At 36.7% G+C, this 25,466-nt stretch overlaps 1 long non-coding RNA gene across 1 annotated transcript in view; it reads right to left on the bottom strand.

Moving 5' to 3' along the window:
* LOC141570434 (uncharacterized) overlaps nt 1-25,466 on the bottom strand; it is a 476,097-nt gene that overhangs the window by 131,002 nt on the left and 319,629 nt on the right. The window contains exon 3 of the long non-coding RNA XR_012494439.1: nt 13,165-13,245. This is a non-coding gene — a long non-coding RNA (uncharacterized LOC141570434). The remainder of the gene's footprint in view (nt 1-13,164; nt 13,246-25,466) is intronic.

The following is a 25,466-nucleotide window of genomic DNA, read 5'->3' as shown; positions in this document are numbered from 1 at the left end:
TTTTTATTCCCTAGAGCTGGAAATTTCCCTTGCATCTTTGATAGTCTATTCTCAATAATTCAGTTCCTAGTAGGATTTGTAAGTTCAGTGAATATGTGAAAAAGAAAAACCAAAAAAACTATGTGTTCCATCTTTAGAAAATAAAGCTTTGTTTTAAACATTCGTGATGCTGAATGATGATCTAAATGTTATCATACAGTGATTAACCGGCAGTGTGTCTAGATAAAAACTCATTTGAATTTTATTCTTGTCTGAGACAGAAGTGAAAATGTTTTTCACCAGGGGTGAGTCAGCCTGACTTATCCTTCCTCCATCTATTAGCAAACATGAACTCACACACTCACATATGAGCAGGTACTGATTAATTCATTCGCTAAAGCTTAAAGAATAAAATCGGTTACTAACTTTGCAAATTTGAGATTACAAATTGTAATACAGTTTTTATAAGTCCTCTGCTAATTGCTCACTTAAAATTTAACTTCAAACCATTTTTAAGAAAGAGTTTTGTCACCTCACTGAGAAAGCCAAGTTTCAAATGTGCCATTATTGAAATAGTAAATTTCTTTCTACAGCTCTAGAATTCAGTGTAAAATTTCCAGGCCTCTTCCTCTGTAACCCAAATTCATTTGCTTTTTCTTCTAAGAAAAACCAGTTGTCTTAAGCCATCTCTTTCCTTAGGTTGTACTTTATTACCCCCTAAACAGCCAGAAGAGTGAGAAATTCAGGTCATCTTGTGAGTTGGTTAAGTGAAAGGCAGAAATAAATACATGTGGCATAAACTCATAGTTTACTTTTTTTTCAAAGCAGATATTATGTTTTTAAATGTTACTATGAGTTTTCAGAAAAACAAAACGTCTAGATGGTAACCAGAATTTTTCATTTCTTTGGCTTCTTGATTCCTCTCCTTCCATGACGCAGGTCCAAATATCTAGCCCCAGATATTTCTCATGTTCATCATCCAGGGAACTCGAGAGCTGGAAGTAAACCTAGACTGAAATCTTAGTGTGAAGAAACCCATACAAATTCAAGTGACTGAAAGTTGAATTCCATATAGGACATGTACACCTGAAGTTATCTAGATGTATACAGGGGCAATATGTATTTAGGTAATATGATTCTTCAACTCTGCTCTATGAATTTTGTTCTCCCTTGGGCTCTCATATTGATCCGTGTTTAATAACAAATAGAGAAACTGTATTGAATAAGCTAAAGGAATTAAACCAAATCATACAAGAAGGACATATGCCTCTGGGGAAAATAAAATACATTTGGGAGGTGGGAAAAGGACAAGTGGGGAAAACATTAAAAAGCCATTCAGATTGTATTTAGGGGAGAAAGAAAAAGTAGATAAGAATGAGCAGATTGGTAAGCAGCCTTTATTCTGCTTGAATTTTATTTTTAGAGTAAAATGGTATGGGCAAGTGTTATAAGGTTTGTTTTGTTATAAATATAAACTGTATTTGACTTTTCAAGAGCCTCTACTTCAATATACTCCATTCAAGGACCTTCTCTGAATTGGTTGTGAAGGGCAGACAGTAAGATATTTATAAGCACAGGCTCTAAAGCCAGAAAACATTGTATAAATCCTGACTCTTGTATGCTGTCTTGAGCGAGTTACTTAACATCTCCTCCTCAGTCAGTTCATCTGTAAAATGGGAACAACAATAGTATGCATAATACCTAATAGGGTTTGAGGAATATATGAGTTAATATATGAAACATATTTAAAACAGCCCTAGGATATTTCAGGGGATCAAAAATATTAGTAATTTGCATTTGTATTTATTTTAGAATATGATACTGTGTGAGATGGACAGTTAGGTAGAATCAAGTCTTATGTAAATTACAAATAATTAATGCCAAAGCACATTCTTTGAAATATTTTTAAAAGCTGCTGTAATATTCATCTGTTAGAATTTTTTTCTTTTTAAAAATACTATCCTAAAAACGTTTTCTGAAACAAACCTTCTTAGAAAACACAAAACAACAAAAAGTTGTTTAAATCCCAGGTACTCACTTACCAATATTCACTCATTTGAAAGTCACTGTAAACATGACCCAAACTGGCAAACTTGTATATTGCATTAGCAATTCAACCCCACTGACACATCAGAATGAAAGACCTTCAAGTACCACTGATCTTATTTTTTAGTGAGAAAATTGAGACCAAAGATATTAAAAGAGACTTGTTCAAGTTCTATAGTAATATCAGAACAGTGTATGACAATTGATTTTGGAGACAGGCCAGGAAACTAGTTTCACAGAATAAAGATTGGGAAGCTAGAGGGTCTTTAGATTAGGCAAGCACTCAAAGTTCAGAAATATTCTGGTATAAGAGAATAAGGAGAAATAATGGGTAAAAGACAGGCAAGAAATCCAAATAGAAAACACAGGGACAGTAGTGACAAGGAAAACTTGAAACTGGCAAAAGCCTGCTCAGCTAGGAAGCTCTTGAGGTGGTTAGAGTGAGGGAGATGGTGTCCACGGAAAGGGCAAACCCTGACAGAGGAAGGCAATACAAGGAGCTGTGAAGGGGCACGAGGTAGGAGAGGTGGCTTGAGCGATTACTGGAAACTGTGGGTGATTATCTGAAAAACTCTTGGTTGTAAATCAGTATTTGGAAATTCTGAGGAAAGCTGTTTTGCATGAAGATTACTACTCGCAATTAATTGAACCAGTTCTTTCTCTTATTTGCCTATCATACACCCGGTTGGAATGCCTTATTTACCCATGTGAATTGACCCTAGATCATCAGGGACATGACAATAATTTCCATCTAACAGAGGCCCATGTGAGAAGTGGGGTGTGAATTCAAATATAATGTATTAGGAAATAGTAGGTTGACATTTCTCTCTTTACATCCTCTTTACAGAAAGCTCTTGTTATCAGGAATCGTAAGACTCAAAAGACTTAACCAGCCTGTCTAAGAGCGCCAATAAATGCCCAAATAAGAGCAGTAAAACAAGTTATTCTTTGTTGGGTCTTTATAGATGATGAACTCTCAATCTCTCAGCATTTATTTTTGACAGGAATTTTTAACTGATGCTGAGATCACCCTCGAGTGCAATGGGAAAGAGAAAAATCACACGAGCTTTCCTTTTCTAAGGCACATGATGTACAGGTCAGGCTACCACAGGGCAATGGGCTATCACTAACACTCAAGACTTGGATAAGAACTGCACTAACCGTAACCTTTCCAATTTTAGTGCATTTTAATAGGCTACTTATACAGTGATTTACTACTGAAGATAACTCACTGCCCACACAATTCTACTTAAAGTCCATCCTCTGTCCCTGTGGAATTGTGACTTTGTTCTTTAGCTTGAATGTGCTGGCAGGGAAAGAGAGTTAATGACATCGGTGCACATTCTTTGCAGCTACAACCATTTTGTCCTGACAGAAGATGGAGAGTTCATTAGGTCTCAATTAAAAAACTATTGGCCAAAAGCACTGAAGAGATGTTCTCTGAGTATTAGACAGACTGAAATTGGAATAATGTATGCAATTAATTACCCTTCATTTTTCTGTTGTAGTTTTCTTTCTAAGATACATTTATCTAACTTAAAAATAAAAAATAAAAAGCCATTAACAGTAATAAGCCCAGTTTTCAATCCATGAATAAAAAGTTATTCATACAAAAATTTGTGACCACTTATTCACAACCAATTGTGAATAAGTTGTTACTAATTCACAGTGTATTCACAATGAGTTGTGAATAAGTAGTGACTTCATTTGCAGGATGGAGAGAGTTTGGGTATTCCTCACTTCTGACAAGTATAGCATATCAGAAGGTCCCTACTTTTTCATTCATTTCCCTGGCCACGACCTGGAATTATTTAGATTCTCCTCAAAGGACTAGTCCTATAAATTTCCTGCCCCTATGAAAAAGAGATTCAAAAGTTTCAGAATCTATAGGCATGAAAAGGAATGCTGAAAATAGCAAAAAACAACTTTCTTTCTGGACTTGCAAGGAATGTGTTCTCTGCATGAAGAAGAGAGAAGTATGGGATGGTACCACTAAATGCATTTCATTTTAGCATCCTGGAATTATGGAAGCCTGTTGTCAAATTCTGGAGGTTTACTGAGCTTCTCTTCCAACTGTTCATAGTAATAAGTATGTAGTTTTGATAAGTATGTAGTTTGATAAAACCATCATTATGAAAACTATGTCAAAATTGCTATACTGCACATTTTATGCAAAAGGGATCTTTTTGACATCTGCATTCCCAATCCTTAGTAAAGTATCTGCGTTCTCTCTCTCTCTCCCTATCTATCATCTATCATCTATCTACGTATCTTAATGAAGAATGAAAATTATAGCTGACATTTATTTACAACATTCAAAATCAATTATTTCCATAGTACTTTACAGTTTACAAAGTGCTTCTCACATATTACATGCTCAAATTTATGTTTCATTGGAAAATGGTTATAGGGCATGCCTGCTCTCTGAAACCTTGAGAACACCCAATGACACAACAAGAAATAGAACTCGGAAGTATATGATTATGTTGTAGCAAGTATTTCTTTATTGTAAATAGGGTGGATACTTGAATATTGAAATTTCACACCTCCATCTTTCTCACTCATCCCCACCTTCTTCAGTTTAACTATGGTTGGAAACATCTGAACAGATAGATTTTCAGTGTACCTTGTGGGCGCATCAAACATTGGGCTTGTTTTGGGGAGGAAAAAAGGGAGGTGACAGAGAGCCACTTCCACTCATTTATATGCTCAGTCTGGCATATATCTTTGATTGTATGTTTCTGGTTTTGTTGTAAACCAAAGAGGAAATGACCCTGTGTCCAAGTGATTATTCCGTCCAGTCCTCAAACCTAAATTAGCTTTTGTGGTCTGGCCTGGTTCAAATGGTCAAAGAATTCCAATGTGAATGGTTTCTGTTTTGACTTAATTTAGAAAGCTATTTCTTTATGGGATCTTCAGGACAACAAACTTTCATTTTGTATTATCTGATGCAAAGAGTTTCTGAATTATCATTATCAAATGTTTATTGAGCATCTCTTAGGAACAAGTCAATTCCTACTAGGAATTGTGAAGAAGAGAAATGAGGAAAATTGTGGTTAAGGGCTGAGGTTGTCCCCCGTCCCCAGAATTCATATGTTGAAATCCTAACTGAGCCCCAGGACCTCAAAATGTGGCTGTGGCTTGGAGATAGGATCTTTGCAGAGGCGATTAAGTTAAAAATAAGATCACTAGAATGGGTTCTAACCCAGTATAACTGGTGTCCTATAAGATCTAAACACAGAGGATTTGAACACCGATACACACAGAGGGAAGACAGTGTGAAGATACAGAGGGACATTGGCTATCTGCAAGCCAAGAAGAGAAACCTAGAATGGATCCTTCCTGCATGACCCTCAGAAGACCCTGCTGACACCTTTATCTTGTACTTCCAGCTTCTGGAACTGTGAGAAAGTAAATTTCTGTTGTTTAAGCAACCCAGTCTGTGATACTTTGTTATGGCAGACCTAGGAAACTAATACCACTTCATTTGTGAGTCTCATTCAGTAAGAGCTTATACTTATTTCTGAATTTGTGGAAATGAGATGAAAATGAATAAAATTTAGGCTATTGAAATATATATATATATATATATATATATATATATATATATATATATAGTGAAACAACTTTTGTTTCCAACAACATCCTTCTGGTAAGCATGAGAGGATTATTTTTTTCTGTTACCAAAAAAACAGAAGATGATTTGCAGGATGACCTTATTCTTATGTGCAAAAAGTGCTTAACATGATTTCTGGAACATATAATTCAATAAGGGTTAGTCCTTTTCTGCCCTGTTTCTCTACTGCATGGTTTACCAAAATGTCATTGCATAGGCAGAACCTGGGAATAACATAAATTATCTTGAAGCATTTGTAAATTTTTCCTTTCAGTTGCCTTGTCTTTCATGTTGGCAAGCTCTTTCCGAATAACTAATGCTGTTACATTTACTTACAAAGCCATAGCTCTGACCACTGAGATACTATCAGTTCCCAGTCACATTGTTCTTGACCACTTCTCCACCAACAGTTACGTCATAGTGACCATTTTTTCAAAGATATGCTCTGCCACCTTATGTGATAAGTTTTCCATCCTATATAAGGTATTTTGTTCCTGCACGTTTATTACTTCATTCCCTAGACAATTATAACTTCATGCATATTGAATTTTTCTATAATACGAAACAATGACTTCCTGTAGTCCTATCTATAGTGGTGAAAAGGGTATTTTGGAGTGAACTGATCTTTTGTTATTTGTAAAATAACACTCATGTTCAGTTAACATTTTCTTGAATACCCATTATTTATTAGACACAGAATTTTAATACCCATTTCACAATGTATTACAATCTCCATTTTACAAGGGGGGATAAAGCTTTAGAGAGATGTAGTAATCTGTCCAAAATCACACAGTTGGTAAATAATAAAATTGGCATTCAAACCCAAATTCTAACCCAGGTTCGTTTTTTTCTTATTATGATGATACTCCACTATTTCTCATTTTGATGTCTCAATATTTATAAATATTAGTGGAAATCAGGGGAAAGGAAAGAGAAAATAATAAAACTAAGTGTTTATTTTTCTTTTCTATAACCCATTCCCTGTTCTGTACTTGCATCCCCAGGGAGAAACACAAAAATTGGTTCGAAGCCTAAGAATGTGGCAAGAAATAGAAAGCATCAAAGTGGCTCTAGTTGTCAACAAGAGGTCCTGAGTGTTCCCCTAGGATAAATGTTATTTAAAACACACATCAGCGTAATATCTGAAAGCATTCTAAAAACAGAGACACCTATTTAGAAATCTAGTCAAACAAATCTCATAAAGATTTCATCTCAATACTTACTTGGAAGAATAAGCAAACTTATTTGAAGAGGTTATGTGTTCTAAAGAATAAAAGCGAACTTGTACATTGAATTTTCCTCTGAGTACAACATTATTGATTTTTCTTCCTTTTTTTAAATTAAAATTCAAGGTGACAATGGTTAGTAAAATCACATAGGTTTCATGTGTACAATTCTGTAAGACACCATCTATATAGCACATTGTGTGTCTATAAGTCATCCTATAGAAATTAAACATTATTACAACTCAAAAACAAAGCATACCTGACAAATGTAAGCTTCTGGTTTTAGGTTGGGGAAACTATTTTACCGTGTCTGAGCTGCATAAAAGAGTAAGTAAGCAAGCCTTAACCCTGCAGTTACTTTTTTAAAAATTATTTCTAGAAAACTTCTTTCAGGAAAATAGTCTATTCAGAAATTCTCTGAAAGGATTTTGATTTTAAAATCTTAATTTCAAGTACAATTCGAAAGAGAAGGGTATGTCCAAATTGGGGTGGGGGGGCGGGGGAAGAGGGTCTTTATAGTCAAAAATCAATTATTAAATGTTTAGGAAAATAATAAACTTCAATAAAATTTTATAAAATATTTTTTCACAAATACCAACTAACCTAGAAAAAAAAAGGGGGAATAAAAAAATAAGTGTTCTGATTTAGGTTGACTAGTTAGCTGTGTGCTTTATGGCTCAGAGTGATTCTCTGTATTGTCAGTGGGATGGACAAAAATAACCAATTTTAAAAATATTTTTAGCAGTAAAAACATTTCTTAATAAAAAAACAAATCCTACATGGACACCAATATAATGTATATTAAACACAAAGATGCAGAGTGGCTTTGTCTGAAGTTGGATTGCAGGCATTGAGCCAACCTGCTCCTCTTTCCTCTCAAGGCCCCATAGAGTAGAGATTACTGATCACCACAGTTTGAAAACCTCTCAACTTCCATCATTGCTTGATACCTTCTAGTTATGGAAATGATCTTTACCTTCCTCAAATGTGCAGCACAGCCAGCATATTAACAAATAAATAAACATCGCTAAGTAGGCCATAGTATACATGAGGCATGGCAAATACATTTAATTTTGAGTCTAATTCTTTCTATAACTAGTTAGTACATGATACCCCTGGAACAAGAATCATGGGAACACTATGACTGATTTTGTGAATTCTGCTGTGTATCTACAAGTTGGAGTTACTGCATCTGTGAACACATGTGATCCCCAACCTAGTCACTTGCATATGTCACACTCAAATGCTCCCATACACAGAAAATGTGGTGACAATGTTGCAGAATTATAACTGGATACTTTTCTATCTGTTCTATTGAAGTGTAAGGGTGAAAACTCACAACTTTGCATGATTAAGTTCAAATTGTTGCAGTTTTTTTCGGGAAAGAGGAAACAGATCTGCCTAAAGAAATCTGATTAAATGTTAAGAGAAAGAAGTTCAATAAAAGAGCCAAAGGGATGCAGCCAGAAAGGGGGGGGGGGGGAAGGAGAGGTCTGCAGCATCAACTGTGTAATTCAGTCCCAGTCCTGAGATAATTCACTGATGGCTGCACCTCTCGCAGAAGGAGAATATTTTCAGTACTATTCATTGAAAGAGACAACAAATCATTATGGAAAGAGGACAAATTTGGGGGTTAAATTCTCCCAACTGAAATCCCAACTCAGTTATTTACTAAAAATGTATTCTAATCCTTGATTTGTCCATTATAAAATGGCAAATGCATCGAGTTTCTAGTTGGGTTGTTAAGAGTATTAACAACGATGCAAGAAAAATGCCTGCCATACTGTAGATGAGTGGTAGGGAATGGGAAAATCACTGGTCCTTTTTTTATACAATCCTGGGAAATGTTGAGCAGAAATATATTTCAACTGAGAAATGGTAAATTTGAAAATGAGTAGGAAAATATACCTTTTCATATGAAAAAATTACTTATTATTTGCAATGATGCAAACATGTGCTGTATAATATTCATAGTCAACTTATTCATTGCCTTAAGTTAACATCAACTCCTGTGTCTTCTAATACCTGTTACTGATCTAAACCTCCTCATTCCCAGACACGAAAAGATTTTGGAAAAACAGAAGATTTAGCAAACAAAAGAAAAACAGTCCTTTCTTTCAAGTTAAGTCAGATCCTGGGAATTAAAGTGAGAAAAACAGACCTTATGCTCTACCCATTTCTTACATCATACTTTAAAAAGCGATAAATTGTTTATTGGGAAATTTGTGTTTTGGCTTGAAGAGAAAGATCTCTGCCCTCAGTGTGCATAAATTTAGAATTGGGAACTAGATGTGGAATCTTTAATTTTCTTGTGAAATAATTCATCATGACACTCTGATAATTAAAAGGTGACCTCAGGCCACAGACACACAAAATGCAATGCAATCCTCATTATCAGTTATCAGGGCTTCTTAAATAGTTCTTTATTGGTCCCACATTTAGATAACTTACTTGAGTCAAACTTCGCAGAGGTGTGATTTAGAACCATTCCTGGAATCTCATATGGAGTGAAGCAAGGGAGGCTGTTAAATGGACATTTATGAAAAAAATATAATAGAAACTGGGTTTTAACTTACTGTCCTGAACAGAGCTGAGAAATGTAGGGTGTTCTCAGGCTTGTAGAATAATGTCTTCCCCCAAAGAAGTACTTCTGTTCTCCTAGGATGTAATCCCATCGCTCACTCAGGTACCCAAACTGATGGAGGTCAGTCAAAGCTTTTTCAGGCATCTGCTTCCCTCCCCTGTTTCTGGTTATAAACATGCCTCTGGTTGGTTCCTTACTCATTTGATTACATTCTATCCCCCCACAAATTCTACCTTTCTTCTCAAAAACCTTCAATGGAAAATTGGGAAGATTCCATTAGAATATATGAATTCATAGTCTAGAATGTCCTTTCACATGGGGTTTTCATGCATGTGCCATTGTCCTTTGAGCGTATGAAAAGGCACTGCTTATGGTTATCAGTGTGGACATGACATCCCAGAGTGTGTGGGTCCAGTGCTGCTGGAAGATTCCATAGCTGCTCAGTACTCTGCCCTCATTTCACACATAGCATGCACCTATTTCCAATTGCTTAGAAAAGACAGTTACCATCACTCATAATTGCCCACCCACTTGTTTGCTGCTATAAGCCACCCAAACCTAAAAAAGGAAAATAAAAATATGCTGCAAAATTGTTCTCAGATAAAAGTTTTCCACTGACTATCCAGGAACTGGATAGTTTCATAAGTTTTTACTAAGGGTCTCACCATCTCTCTGATTTTGAAAACTCATTCCTAAAAAATGAGGTGTTGGGAAATAATGCAAATTCACGTATTGATCTTAAAGTTTGGGATTCCCCTATTGTTCTTAGCATCTCCCCTCCAAAGTATCATGGTGACTGCTTCAGTCCTTCACAGGGCATGCCAGGGGTGTGGTAGGCAGAATAATGTCCCCCCAAATAATGTCCCCATTCCCCTCTTCCTGACACAATGGCTACATTATAATGCCTAAAACCTGTGAATATGTTACTTTACCTGCCAAAAGAGTTTGCAGATGTAATTAAGAAATTTTGAGATGGGGAGATTATCCTGGACTATCTGGGTGGGTCCCATGTAGTCATAAGGGTCCTTATAAGTAAAAGAGGCAGAGGGGAGAGTGAACATCAGAGAAACAGAGGTCTTGGAGTGATATGATTGCTGGATTTGAAAACAGAAGGGGGTTACAGTCCAAGGAATGCAGGCAGCTTCTAGAAGCTCATTCAGGCAAGGAATGGATTCTTCCCTAGAGACTGCAGAAGGATGCATCCCTGCCTGCATCTCGTATGTTCTTAATCTTGTCTAGTGCCTAATCCTAGTCCCTTGAAAAGATTCTGGCACTTGGTTAGAGTCTGTATTGTCTGTGAATAAATAAATAAAGAAATAATATCCCCAAGCTCTATCAATTCAGAGGCTTCAGCACTCCTCACTTGTATCTTTATTCTCTGAGACCCATATTTTGAGCCATCTGTGAACTCAGAACCCCACTATGTGTGTCAAACTTTCTGACCCCCATTTTTACCACCTCCGATACCTGCACCCAGTATTATCCCTAGTATTATTCCATCTACAGCTCTGAGCACTCTGCAGACAGCAATATATATATTTCATTATCAGTGATGCTTATGATAACAACAGAGATTTTGTGATAAGAGAACTGTGTGATTTTACCAGTTGTCAGGTGAGCAAAGTGAAAATGGAATGAATTAGTTAGAATCCAACCAGGAAAACTTAATTACTGCAAGTGATACAGACCAAATGAAAAGGCTTCTCACTATAGCAACTTTGTTTTCTTTCTTTAGTGTTTTAATTCCATTAGTTTCTTAATCATAAATAATAGATTGTTTTTAACCTGAATCATAGAAATCTTTTACCCTTGCTTTAGATAATTACCTTAAAACTTCTGATTCATACTTGTTGATTCTAATCATTGAAGCCTAGTGTTCTGTTCTACCCATTCCGAGCCTAACTCCTGGACAATTCACAACACCTGAATGACTAGTTGAATGGATTAATTAAAGTCTATTTTTTCTCATTCAGGGGCATTGGGGATGCAGAAGATGCCCCAGCAAGGTTGCCAGTTGCAAGCAAAGATGCCAACACGGTTTTCCAGGCGGATCTCAAGACCCCTTCCTCTCATCTGAGATCAGATAGGGCGAGAGTTCCATGAATTCCCCAATAGGTAGGGACAGCTCTGCGCTCCTATCCAGCAGGAAGAAGATACAGAAGAAAAGACCTTCTGTCTCTCAACTTCCCATAGAGATTTTATGGGGATCATGTCTCTCAAGGGGAAAACAAAGCAGACAGTTAGAGACAGGCATCGGGTCTCTGCATTCCTGCATAATCCACAGAATGCACCCAGAAGACCTCCTTTCTCCGCCCAAATCTTCCCCTTTTCATTGTAATTATCTACCCCTATGAGAAACAAATGGGTACGAAATACCCTAGTAGATTAAACTGGCCACTCACACCTGCTCAGTAAAAGCCACAATGACCTTCATTTCACCTGGGCCTTATTATACCATCATTACAATATCATACATATGTCCAGAAGTTCATTAATATCATTATAACAGACCAAATTCTGGGAAGGAACATGCAGTCTAACAAGATGAGATAATAGCCTCTTGTCAATCACCGGTGTCAATCAAGTGACCCATGCCCAAAAAGGAACAGCCCATTTGAGAGAAAAAGAGATAAAAGCCACCAAGACCTTGTTAGTCGGGGCCCTTGAGCCGTTCTCTGTTGCTCAAGTCCGCTCCTAGTTCTTTGGAGTGAACTATCTCTTTTAATAAACTACTCTTTCACCACTTTATTTCTGTGTCTCGTTCAATTCTTTGCTCGAGACGCCAAGAACCTGGACACCATGCCGAGAAGAGCCCACTTTCTGGTAACACAAGTATTTAAAATAGAAGTGGCATTGGTTTAAAATAGAAGTGGCATTGGTTTAGTAGATAGAGCTGAGACTCCAAATAAGAAGACAGTGTGGTAACCCTGAGACTGGAAATAGCAGAAGCTGCTATCACGCAAAAGCTGGGACGAAAGGAACCGATGGGGTTATTGAAACTCAAAAAGCTTGGTGTACATGGAGGAAGCTGGGGGGGCCTATTAGGTGGGAGATAGAGTCAGAGAGGCACAGGTACAAATTGATATTTTTTTTGAGCCAAAGAGAGAGGTGAAGAAATGCTTTGACTCTCCCTTCCCTCACCCTCCAATTTCCTGAGAGTGCGTAACACTAGTCAAACTCATCCGGAAGCTATCTGACACACGCACAAGGAAGATCATCTTGGGCCCCCCTAAAATATAGAGCAGAACATGGAGTCAGGGGGGAAATAAGATAAGAAATGGATATGAGTTCAAGCATGCCAAGGAACAGCATGCAGAAGAAAGGGATTTCAACTTCTTATATGAAAGTATACAGCAAATACATAGAATCTATCACCTCTTAATTGGTTTGTAATTCACCTTTAGTAAACTATTTAAAACAACCTTAAGAACTATCACCTATAACAACATCTGGACACATTATAATAAATGAATATAAAAATCTGAGTTCCAAGGCATACCTCTTCAACTTTTTAAAGCAATCAAAATAATCTGTTACTGAATAATCCCAAGTGGAAACTAGTTTAGAACGCTCTGTACTCCCAATTTGCATTCTGTGCTAGGACATATATCTCCTAAGATAAACATGAGAGAAATGTAAACCATACAAAGTCAAAGAAAAAAAGAAATGCAGCCAACATCAACTGATAGATGCGTATTTTCCAAGAGGCTTACCTAATGTGTGCACTGATTTTTCTGTTGAAGACAATATAAACTGTCATTCAGGCCATGAAGAGTTGGAAACAACACCTAGAGCTAAAAAGATAAGAAAAAATTTAGTGCCATGGAATGTGTATGGGATAAAGTGATATAAAGTACTTGTCAAACTGTCAGGGTTTAAAGCTAGTGGGAATTTTCCTGTAAACTTAGAATAATAGATTACGGACATCAAGATATCTTAAGTGTTGTCCTATAGTTCTCCTTTTCCTTTCCTGCTTATTATCCAAGGGAATAAGTCCCGTCATCTTATGAATCATGACCTAAATCTCAGAACTTTAACTCGAATGCCAGCCAAACAAAAGGATAAGTCATATCTTATGACTAATTAGCTATTTATCCACTGACAACATTGGCTTGCACTGGGAAAAGAAGACAATTTATGTTATCATTGAAATGTTCATGACAGTTCATTTTTCAGAATTAAAAGATTTTTTAAAAAGCAATATATTAGTCAATAAAATAATGACAAATTTTATGCTATGAGAGCTATGTGGATTTTTCTCAACTTTTATTGTTTTTTTTCCCAATTTTTTTTAATTAGTGTCAGGTGTACAAAACAACATAATGATTAGACATTTACACCCCTCACAAAGTGACAATCCCCTTCCCAGTCTACTGCGCTCTGACATCGTACATGGCTGTTACTATACCACGGACCACACTCCCCATGCTGTGCTCTACATTTTTTTCAACTGCCTCCTGATCATTTTACCATACTGATTTCCACACTCTGGAACCAAACATGTATATTGTGCTGCTTTATCCCCTTTATCTTTAAAGGCCCAGCTCTAACCTAGTAGCTTCAGTAAAGTCACCATTTTTAGTCACCAAAACCCACAGGAATTTTTTTTAAAACATAATGGAATCTGGTCTTTTTTAATCCTTGTGACACTTGCTAGCACTTTCCCATTGATACATATTTTATCCATATTTGTTCCTTAGGGTTCCTAAACATTTAAACATATTTGTTCCTAAGTTCGTTTTGAGTTCCCTGAAGGTATGAGCAATGGCTTAGTTCATCTGACATAGAAGCCAACAGCATTTCCCAGTATTTATTTATCCTTACATGTTTCCTTATGATTTAATGCGTTATTTTTTTCCCCACTCATGTTAAATAGAAAAGTGTATCTCTTCGCTATCCCTGAATATATGGCTAGATGAAGAATTTCTTTATAAGCGTAATTTAGTTGAAGATAGTCCCTTGGACACCCATCATTCCCAACAAAATGTGCCAGGACAAAATAAAACTTCTTTAAAAACAACAAAACATCATAGTTATGTTCTTGAGCTTATTCAGCTCTATGATTACTTTTTTTAGAGTTAAAAGTACTGGATATATGGAACACAAAGGTAAGTATGACATGATCCCTGCCTTCAGGTAGTTCATTTTTAGTAGGAGACAGATCAAGCAAACAAACGCAATGCATTTGGGGTTATGGGCAGATCTATGTCACCCACCAAATTCATATATTGAAGCCCTAACCCCCAATACCTCAGATTGTGACTGTGATGGAAGACAGGGCCTTTAAAAAGGTGATTAAGTTAAAATGAGACCATTAGGATAGGCCCTAATCCAACCTATTTTGTGTTGACATAAGAAGAGGAAATCTGGACACAAAGACGCAAGGATGCATGAACGCAGACAAAAATCCATGTGAGGACAGTGAGAAGATGGCCATCTAGAGACCAAGGAGAGAGGCCGCAGCAGAAATGAAGCCTGCTGACACCTCAGTCTTGGTCTTCCAACCTCCAGAACTATGAGCAAACGAATTCCTGTTGTTAAGCACTCAGTCTGTGGCATTTTGCTATGGCAGCCCTAGAAAACTACTATATTTGGTGAGTCCCACAACATGTGTAAGCATAAGATGCTGTAAGAGAAACTAGAAGGGGGCCTTATATTATAAAGGCCATGACGAAATTTCCTCTCCACTATACACCATGTTATCTCTGAGGGATATTACCGGATGTCAGTGGGAAATTATCTCTATGTGTATGCGTACATATACACAAATATAACAAGATTCAGACTGATGATTTTCAAGATAATGAGCTAAAGATAGCCAGGAGGCATAAAACCCAAATAACTATTATGTTTGGCTAATGGCATTTGGGATCTGAATGTATGAATAGAATGGAACAAATGGAAATTTAGAGAACCGATTAGTGTTTACAAGGTCTTGTGTAAAATTACACCAAAAAAGATGAAAGAATGAGTCTAGAATTATTTTCATTGATTAGTCCGGTGGCAAACAGAGCAGTTCTTTAAACAGTTACCACTAGAATGATATTTTTCTGGCTGCTGTCTGTTTTGTATTATAATTCCTATAACACTCAACACTCAAATTTCCCCCATTAGAGCAAGCAGGGACACTCTCTTGGTACAGAGGGTGAGTGAGGAGGTACTTCAGACTCAAAGGTAGCTTGCCTTGGTCATACAGCTCAATGTTTGAGAGATACTGCATCCCACAAGTACTTATACCAGCCTGGGACAGGGGCAGGGAGATGACAAAGACCTTATGCTGTCTAGTGCTAAGGCAAAGTCATTAAGTGCCCAGCACAACTAGAAAGAAAGTGAAACGGGTCATCAGCACCCTGTTTTCCCTTCGTCTGGCTCTCAAACTCTCCTGGGGTCCCCAAACACTGTGCTGCTGCCTAATTTTGCAGAACTCTTGCACCTGCCCATGCTTCCCAGAATGAAGAAAATATGTTTGCTAAAAAGTGCTTTGCTCTGCTAGAAAATACTTAATCTGATCAAAGTGATGTGGAAGAAGGTGTTTACGATAGATAGTCATAAGGCACCATTGTAAAAGAGACAATGTGTTCTAATCCAAAGACGTGAAAATTCAATGATGGTGTTACAGCACTGTGAGTGTTTAAATCACAGGTCACTACCTCAGAGGATAGGCAAGGAGGATGAACGAGTAAGACAGCTGGATGGGGGGAAGTGGCAACAATGCTCCACCTAAATGCACACCGTGACTGTTGCCAGACCAGAATGTGGCCCACTGTTCCCAGTTGTTGCAGTCTGTTCATTTGATTTTTATCTCTCGTTTTCAGTAGTGGCAACTATGAACAGTATTAACTCTAAGTGGGCCAAACAAATATATGTACAGGCCAGATCAGCTTGATGGGCCACCACGAATCTTTAAGTGAAGATATTTTGAGATAACTGTTTCTGCCAATGAAAATAGTGTCAGCCTTTATTATCAGCAGATGTCAATGAGTATTTTGTACAAGGAGAATCAATTAAGTGTAGTAGAGAAGTGAGAAGTCAAGGAAATTGGTCTGTAGTTTTCTATTTCTACTCACAAAATGTGTGGCATTATATATGTCCCTTGTTCTTTCTGAGTTTGATCTTTATTACTTATTTTTAATAAAATGAAAGGGTTTCCTATAACTTTATGTGAGCTTACGATTACAACTAATATGTCACTGTGAAATTTCTGCTCAAGACAGTTAGTGAGTTTTTATTTCCATTTACAGAATTTAATCTAATTGAATAGGTTAAATCCTTAAAAAATATTAAATGTATCTTTATCGTGGTTAGATATTTAAAAGGTATAGTCAAACTCAAAACCAAAATCACAATCTCAAAGGACCAGTGTCAGAAGAAAAGCTAGAGAGAGAATCTTGTCAGGGAGGGAAAAAAATTTTCCAATGAAGACACCAACCTAAGACCCACATCTGAAATCGGTGCAAAAGTAATTGTGGTTTTTGCAATTATTTTTAACCTTTTAAACTGCAATTACTTTTGCACCTACCTAGCTGAGTAAAACCAACTTAAATACTGGTAAACAGGCACAGGAACAGGGGTTAAAAAGAAAGACTTGGAACAATCTTACAAGCTAAAATTCCAAACTACATGAAGAAAATTAAGGACATGAAAGATACCTTGCACATTTTACAAATATCTAACATAAAGATATCTTAAGTGTTGTCCTACAGTTTTCCTTTACCTTCCCTGATTATTATCTAGAGGAATAACAGGAAATTTACTCCTGAGAAATTAGCAATACTAGGACAGTCAAAAACTACATATATTTTATATGTTAACAGAGATAAAAAATGAACAATATTCATTTAAAAAAAACAGAAAAGCTTTCAGGGAAAAAAAAACACAAGTAGCTATGAATCAAAAACAAACAAACAAAAAGAACTAATTTGAAACCATGGGAATAAAAATTATTTGTAACATTAACATCATAAAAGTCAAGGACAAAAAATAAACTAGAGAAATGAAAAGATAATTAGTAAATTGAATGACAGCACTGAAGAAAATACAGAGAGATAAAAATATTTGTTTAAAATTTGAAAGCTGAGTTAAGAAAAATGGAAGCCAGAATAACACATGCCCACATGTGCCTAAGAGGAATTCTAGACTTTGAGAAGAGTGATAAGAATGCAATATTCCAAGAGATATTTATTTAGTGTCTTTCAGAATTTTAAAAAGATGTTTCCTCAGAAAGAATTTGAATATCAAATACCAAGAAGCATAAATAAGTATACATCTAAACAAATTGCAGTAAAATTTCAGGACATCAAAGAAAAGAGAAAAATAGTGAAAGTAACCTCTGGAATAATATATTACAACAAAAGAATTTTACCAAAAAAAAAAAAAAAAGGATGATTAGATTAAAAGCAGACTTCTCAATAGCAACAATTAATGTTGAGGGGAAACAGCAGTGAACCTAGAATTATATAACCAGTCCAAACTTCTCATGTCAAAATCAAGACATTTCACACAGGGAGAGACTGAGGAAATTTTGAATCACACAGAACCCCCTACTAAAAAGAATTATTAGAGAAAGTATTTCAGCAAAAGCCATGAACTCAAACAAAGAAATACAAGAAGGTAAATGAAATAATTTTTTAGAAAGCAATAATTACTATGGACAGTCAGTTTCTTTATTTTTTCTTTTCCTCTTTCTTTTTTTTTTTTCCTTTATAAAATTCGAGACATGGAACACGAGACCGGGGAAGAGAGTTCAGATGGTAGTTCCTAAGTTCCATGTCTTCCTCCAGCAGAGGACAGCAACACTGAATATTTTAGGCTTAAAAACATAAAATATCAAAGAATAAGAAAACAATATTTTTGTATTGGACTATTTTTTAAAGATCCTTTTAAGTTCATATGTTTTGGATCCGTAAAGATACAGGTCAATGATATAACTGAAATTGAAAATTATTTTAATCTATTAATAATAAAAGGACATAAGGGCATGAACATTAGAGGAAGATATTTCTATTACCTATTCAGATAATATTGAAGAACAGATAGATCTTATATTCAGACAAAACTACACTCCCTGTCATGTGGGAAGTCATGCAGGAGACCCTGCTCACTGCGCCATGTGTCATGCGGGGTCAGGTGGGGTCTCTGGTCCCGCTTCCCACATAAGAACGCAGGACATGGTGAGGCCAAAAAGGAACACCCACAGAGCCATAGATAGGGGAGTCATACTACCATATTCTCTCTGGTGGCTGGGTTGGAGACACAGGAAGCAGGAGCCACACTATCCACAACCTGCCGTCCACTTCTCTCTGGCAACCCACCTCACTTGCTAGCTGCAATCTGCCATGTTAACTGCAATCCGCTCTTGCTAGCTCAGCCACCATCTTCTTGCCAGCCGCCATTTGCAGCTAGCGTAGCCACAGCAGTTATATTAGTGGCCAATGGCTCACTGGTTACAGCTGATGGCCAACTAGCCACAGCTGATGGCATTCTAATCACAGTTGATGGCCATTTACTACCTGAGCCAGCACCCTTTAGTGTGAGGCCGAGAGCCTGGAAACTGCACTCCTGGCTCTGTCCCCACACTCCCCCAAACCCAAGGAGCTGCGGGTGACCATAGGTTGGTTCTTTAATGTTTCTGATGCTCGGTGAACTCATCTGTTATAAAGTATAATAACATCTACCTTACATATGTGGGAGCACAAAAAATAATTTTCCTTCCACTTTTCTGAGTTCTTCTAGCTGGGCTAATAATCAAATTATCAGGGGACAGAGTAGCACAAGAAAATGTCCAAATTAAATATGTATGGACATGTGGAGGTGTTAAGATGATGAGACCTGAGAACACATTGGGCAGTGGAAGTTTATATCCCATTCTGGACTAAGGAAAGGGAAGTGGCATTCCTGACTAAGGAAAGGGATTTCAAAGGGAAAGCAGGCAATTCACAGGTTAATGAGGCAAACATGTGGTAAACAAATTCTCACTAGGCCACAGGGAAACAATGGGACACAGAGGGACTCTAACAAACAGATTTGCTCAGCTCCTCCCCGTCTGCCACACTTAATTCATATGTGCTAAGGTTCCTTTCCTGATGCAGATTTTTCTATCTGAATTCCTTTAGGCAGGTGTGGGGACAGAGCCCCAAAGAGCAGTTTCCAGGCTCTGGGCCTCACATAGAAAGGTGCTGGCTCAGGTAGTAAATGGCCATCAACTGTGATTGCATGTCATCAGCTGTGGCTAGTTGACCATCAGCTGTAACCAGTGAGCCATTGGCCACTAATATAACTGCTGTGGCTATGCTAGCAGAAAATGGGGACTAGCAAGAAGATGGTGTCTGAGCTAGCAAGAGCAGATTGCAGAGAGGCGGATGCTACTAGCGAGAATATAGAGGCATGACTCCCGTATCTATGGCTCCGTGGGTGTTCCTTTTTGGCCTCACCATATCCTGTGTTCTTATGTGGGGAGCAGGAGCAGAGACCCCGCAGGCTGCCCCGCAGGACAGCAGGCAAGGCAGGGGAGGATGGAAGAGGGTGGGGGAAGTATCAAAGATTCTTTATGAGTTTTGTGTTTCTTAAAAATAACTAGTTTAAGATCAATATCCCAAAAGGCTTATTTGGGGGTGGAAAAACTGTAGTACCCCTCACATGGTTGTAGAGGGAAGATTAAAGGTAAAGTTTGTAAAGTGCCTGGCACATGGTAAGCATTTAATAAATGGAAACAAGTATTATTTTTTATTAATAATAATCATAGGAACCAAGTAACACTGGTGAATACATGGGAGATAAGTGCAGTCATAAACTGAACATACTTAGTGGACTGCAGAGAGAAACAATAAGAATTAAATGTAAAGTGAACTAACAATACAAAAATAACTCCTAATTTGTTTCAGGTATAGAATGAGCACATAAAGAAAAAGTAATGAATATAGAAAGATTAACTTTGCTCCAGAATAAAATACTTTACTGTTGTCCTTTTTCTTCAGTCATCTGCTCAAATGGATTGACAAATGTGATTTTAGATAACCATTATTTTAAAGTCAGATTGGGACCCACAGGAACTAAATCAGTACTGCTGTAAACCTTTTAGAAACGGATTTTTAAGTGGACGCATAGATAGACTTTTGCCTATGATCCTAGAACCAGATATCCTTGCAAAAGACTCAAAGACATTCTTTTACCTCAGAAACAATTCCTAGTTCTTGTCAGGCGTTTTGTTCCTAAATTATGTTTGTTGATGTTTTTTGTTTCCCAAGGGATTATTGAGAGAATTTTATCAAAGCCTCTGAGGCAGTACTTAGAAGGCAGGCATTTTTCATTAGCTTCATTATGTAGACAAGAGATATAAATCAGCCTGATAAATACTCTCTTGGGCAAAGGTGAGGGCCGATGGTAGTGTTAAAACAAACTGAGTTTGTAATGAAAGGGAGGATTTTACAGGACAGTGCTATTAATATTTTAAGATGAAGGGTGTGTTCCCTTTCTGATATTTGCATGAGAACTCTCAACTGTGTCTTTCTTTCTGTAATTTATTGTGTGTCTTCAAAGTTACCAGCTGTGGATTTTATGGTTTCAAAGCGATTAATACCAGAGCTTTGCTTTTTTATTAATTTTGTATATTTGGTATGTCAATATGTTATGTATATACTAGAGAATCTTGCTGAAGAATCAGCAGCATGAAGGTTAATTAGAAACCTCATACAGCACAGATGTTCATATGAGAGCACTGATATGCTTTTCTTAATATAATCGAAGAACAGTGAATAATCTAGTCGGGAACATCGTGATAAGATTCCAATTATAATGAGATTTTTTTATAAGCAAAATATGGTTAACATTGAACTATTAAAAAAAACATTTAGATGAAATGATACAGTAATTCAAGCAGAGGGAAGTGGGAAAACTCTCATATAAAATGTTCACCACAGTGGTGCTATAAAATGGGTACATTGTGTTCACCATACTATTCTATCTTTGTGTATATTTTAAATGTTATTTAACACACAAGTTTTTAATATGATGTTTAAAATATTTTCAATCACATTAGAACATGTTTATGATATAGTAAACAAAACTATAAAGCAGGTCACAAAATGGTAAATGCAATACAAACCTAATGTAGAAAATATAGAGAGGAAAGACAATAAAAACTGTTCAAGACATAAATAACAGTTGACTCTTGAAAGTGAAATAATGACTGCTTATTTTTCTTATATAATTAAAAAGTACAAGATATAATTGAAAGCATTGAAAAAAATTCAGTGTGTCTATTACTCAGAAGAAAGAGCTGGAAGAATGTACCCACGTACTGACATGAAAAGTCAATATTAAAAAGAAAAACACACAAGGCAGAATCTTCTTTCGTTATGCTACTACCAAATAAGACAGCATACAAAACAATCTTTGTTCAAAACAGAGCTGTGGGGATCCAGAGATAGCCTTGTGGTTTAGCGCCGAAACCCTGGATTGAGTTCAGCCATTTTAAAACTTTGTGACTTTAGGCAATTAAACCGCGTTTTCATTTCTTCACTATTGCAAATATACAATTGCACAATTATACAATTGTAAAAATACCTCATTGGCTTTTGTGAAGAATAAATGAGATAATCTAGACAATGCACTGTTTCCAATGTCTTATACATAGTTAATAAAAAGGCTAACTAATAGTAGTAGCATGGCCTTGACAATGGCTCTATGGTATTTCATTCGCATAATTTTCTTTTATTTTACTTTTTTCTGATGTAAAATTAATCACTTTAACTGTTGCTAAGATTATTTGACGTCTATGGCACTTTCATGTTAAGAGGAATACTAACCATTGTTTACAACGTAATTAATGGTCAATCTATCATACAATAGGTTTCACATGGAAAAATAATTTATTAAGATGTTAAAAAATTTTAGAAAGACTCTGGGGGAAAAGTCTCATGTAGTTATTATGGTAGATTAAAGATGTTTGCAAATTATTTACTACTTATTCCACTGAGAACTGGAGTCTAATCTTTTCCCACTTGAATTTCAACTGATTTTAGTGCTTTATTGACCAGTAGAATTAGTGGAAGTGATGTTATGGGACTTTAAAGGCAAACGTTTAAGAAGCCTTGGCACTTCTGTCTATGTCTCTTGGAATATTCATTCTTGGAACCCACACATCATTCTGTGAGAAGCCTACGCTGCATGGATGGGCCACATATAAGTGCTCCAGTTTCAGGACCAACGCTAGTTGAGCTCCTAACCATGTGAGTAAGACATCTTGGATGTCCAAACCAGGTGAGCCTTCAGATGACCCTAGCCTCTTATCTGTCTGATGGAATCATAAGAAATCCCATATGAGAACTACTCAGCTTGAATCCAGTCAACCTAGAGAACTACAAGAGATAATCAATTTTTGTTTTAAGCCACTAAGTTTGAGGGTGGCTTTGTCACACAACAATAGGTTACCAGAACACTTAGTTAATTAAATTCTATTATAGTTTTAAGTGTAAAAGCTAAAATGCTATAACAAAGAGACCTAAAAATAAAATGGCTTAAATTAAGATACATGTATATGCCTTTGTTATGTACCATTCCATCTGTTCTAGCTTATAGGGCAGCTTTGTTCTACAAGGCTATTCAGGAAAACAAGTTATTTCTATCTTGCCCTAGGCCTAGGGTATTGTCCATTACTATATGACAGAACTTGTGTCACTGTACACCTGTATTCCAGCCTGCAGAAAGAGAGAGAAACTCTGTGATAAGCAGCTTGTCTTTAAGTTAAATATAATCCATAAGTTGCAAATGTAAATAGTTTCATCTGTTTTGGACCCAAATTAAATCACATCGCCCCATTTAGCTGCAAAGAAGATTGAAAATGTATTTCCAGCTGGGTATCCATATGCCCAGCTTAAAATCTGAGGATTCTACTACTAAAGAGGAGAATGAGAATAGATACTGAAGAAAGCTGGCAGTTCCCCTAATCACATCTTTAAAAAAATAAAATTAGAAAAAAACCTGGAAAGTTAACACTACCATTTTCCTTAAACATTTAAAATAGCAGACAAAACATACACAATTATGATAATTACAAAATGCATTACTTTTTAAAATGATCGATACCATGGGTTTATCTCTTCATTATTTCTACCCTTAAAATTTTTAGGCTGTTTACAATAATTATTTCCATAATGTTCCAGGTTGTAACAATCTAACAAGACTGTCCCAAGCCCACAACACACATACCATTATACTGTCTCAAGTCTGTCAAGGGTATATGATCTGTGTTACCAACCAATCAATCTGTGGTTATCACATCGATCACAGCAATGCAGACCTGAGTGACTGACAAAATCATAAATCTGGGTCCCGGTCTTTCTTTGAAATCATATTTTTCAAGTGTCATTTGGTCAGCCTTACAAAACCCATTCTCTTGCTATTTCCGTACAGTGTTCTGATGGGTTAGCATTATGGGCAATACTTATATCTACTAGGATATTAAAGTGAAATTATGTCTGAGCCCCAAAGGCAGTAGATATCAGATACCAAAATGAGGTGGGAGACAGATTACCATTTAAACATTTCTAAAAGGACGGTCAAAGAAGAACAGGCTAGAGAACTTGCCCAGATTGAGGGCATAAAATTTTTTCAGAGCGTGAAGACAGAACACAGGTTGGTGAGTTGAGGGAGGAGTTTTGAAAAACTCTGAGTCCCATCTGACACAGCAAGAGGGGGGTTGAGTATGCTTCTTCCTCTGCCTCATGTCAAGAGAGAAGGGTCCCAATGGGATTTCTCAGAGAAGTTGCTAAGTGCTATCTGTGGTTAGGGGATGCTACAGCTTCCTGTTAAATGTGTCAGAAAAGTTACCAGGGAGCAAGTGGTGGCCAGAAGTTCTAGTAGGAGAAATAGCTGAATTAGGCCGGCCATAATCCCAAAGTTTTCAAGGCAACAATGGACAACTGATTCCCATGAACCAGATATGGAGCCACATAGAAGAAGATACACAGATCTGGAGCCATGTTAAATGCTGTACTACAGGCACCTAGGGTGACAATGGAACCCCAAAGAAGAGCATCTCTGAAAAAATAGCTTAGTGTTCTCAGTATTGACCTTGGAAAAACTCACAGAAGTACCAACGAGGACAAAACAAAACAAAACAGCAGAAACAAAAACAAAAAGCTTTAAATACCGGCCATGCCCAGGAATTCTATAGCCATTTTCTATCGTACTGAACAAGTAAAACCTTTCACAACCCTATTTACATAGCTAGAGATTCAATCTACGTTTTATAAATTGGTATATGCTTAATAAAAGATATAAAATACTCATCTGTGTTAAAACTCTTGTGCTCCATGACAATCAGTTTTAAGTTAAGCACATCCTAATACAGTCACCCTTCTTTTTTATCACAACAACCCTGCCACACGCTCTACTCACTTTTCTCTTTTAAGCATCATTATGATTCATATCACAACCTCAACTCCAGTTTAACTCGATTATTCTAATTTGTGGCTGTCCAATCATCACTCATTGACCCAGGAGCACATTAAGCTGATTATCAACTTATTGTACTCCCTGAGATTTTCTGAAAGCACTCTTGATTTCCAGCAAAAACAAGATTTTCAAACCCATATTGATTTTTTCCCTACCCTGAAGACATAGAATCACACACTCTCCAAAAATACTTGATTCCTCCAAATGGAGAATAGTATGAGAAACCAAATATGTGGGCCAAAGAATCCATATGTAATTGTCCCCAATGAATACCAGTGGTGGTTCAAGATGATGGTATTTGTGGGTCGCATTGGGTACAACACAGAAAAGATCATTCAATTTTAAAATCATGAATTCGAGCTAATATATGCAGTTTAATGCTAACATTATTATATCCTTTTAATTTTTTTCCAACATGAAAGCTTCAGATTCATTTTCTTTAAAACATACCAATTAAATAATTTAGTCCGTTTCCCTAGGTGTATTCCTTAGAATACATTAATAGCTCACCGATCATCATCCTATGGTCACTTTATGGACATGTTCACACAGGATTGTTGTA

Source organism: Rhinolophus sinicus, linkage group LG03 (genome assembly GCF_036562045.2).
Source record: "Rhinolophus sinicus isolate RSC01 linkage group LG03, ASM3656204v1, whole genome shotgun sequence".
Taxonomy (NCBI): Eukaryota; Metazoa; Chordata; class Mammalia; order Chiroptera; family Rhinolophidae; genus Rhinolophus; species Rhinolophus sinicus.
This window is presented reverse-complemented; position numbering and strand designations above follow the sequence as displayed.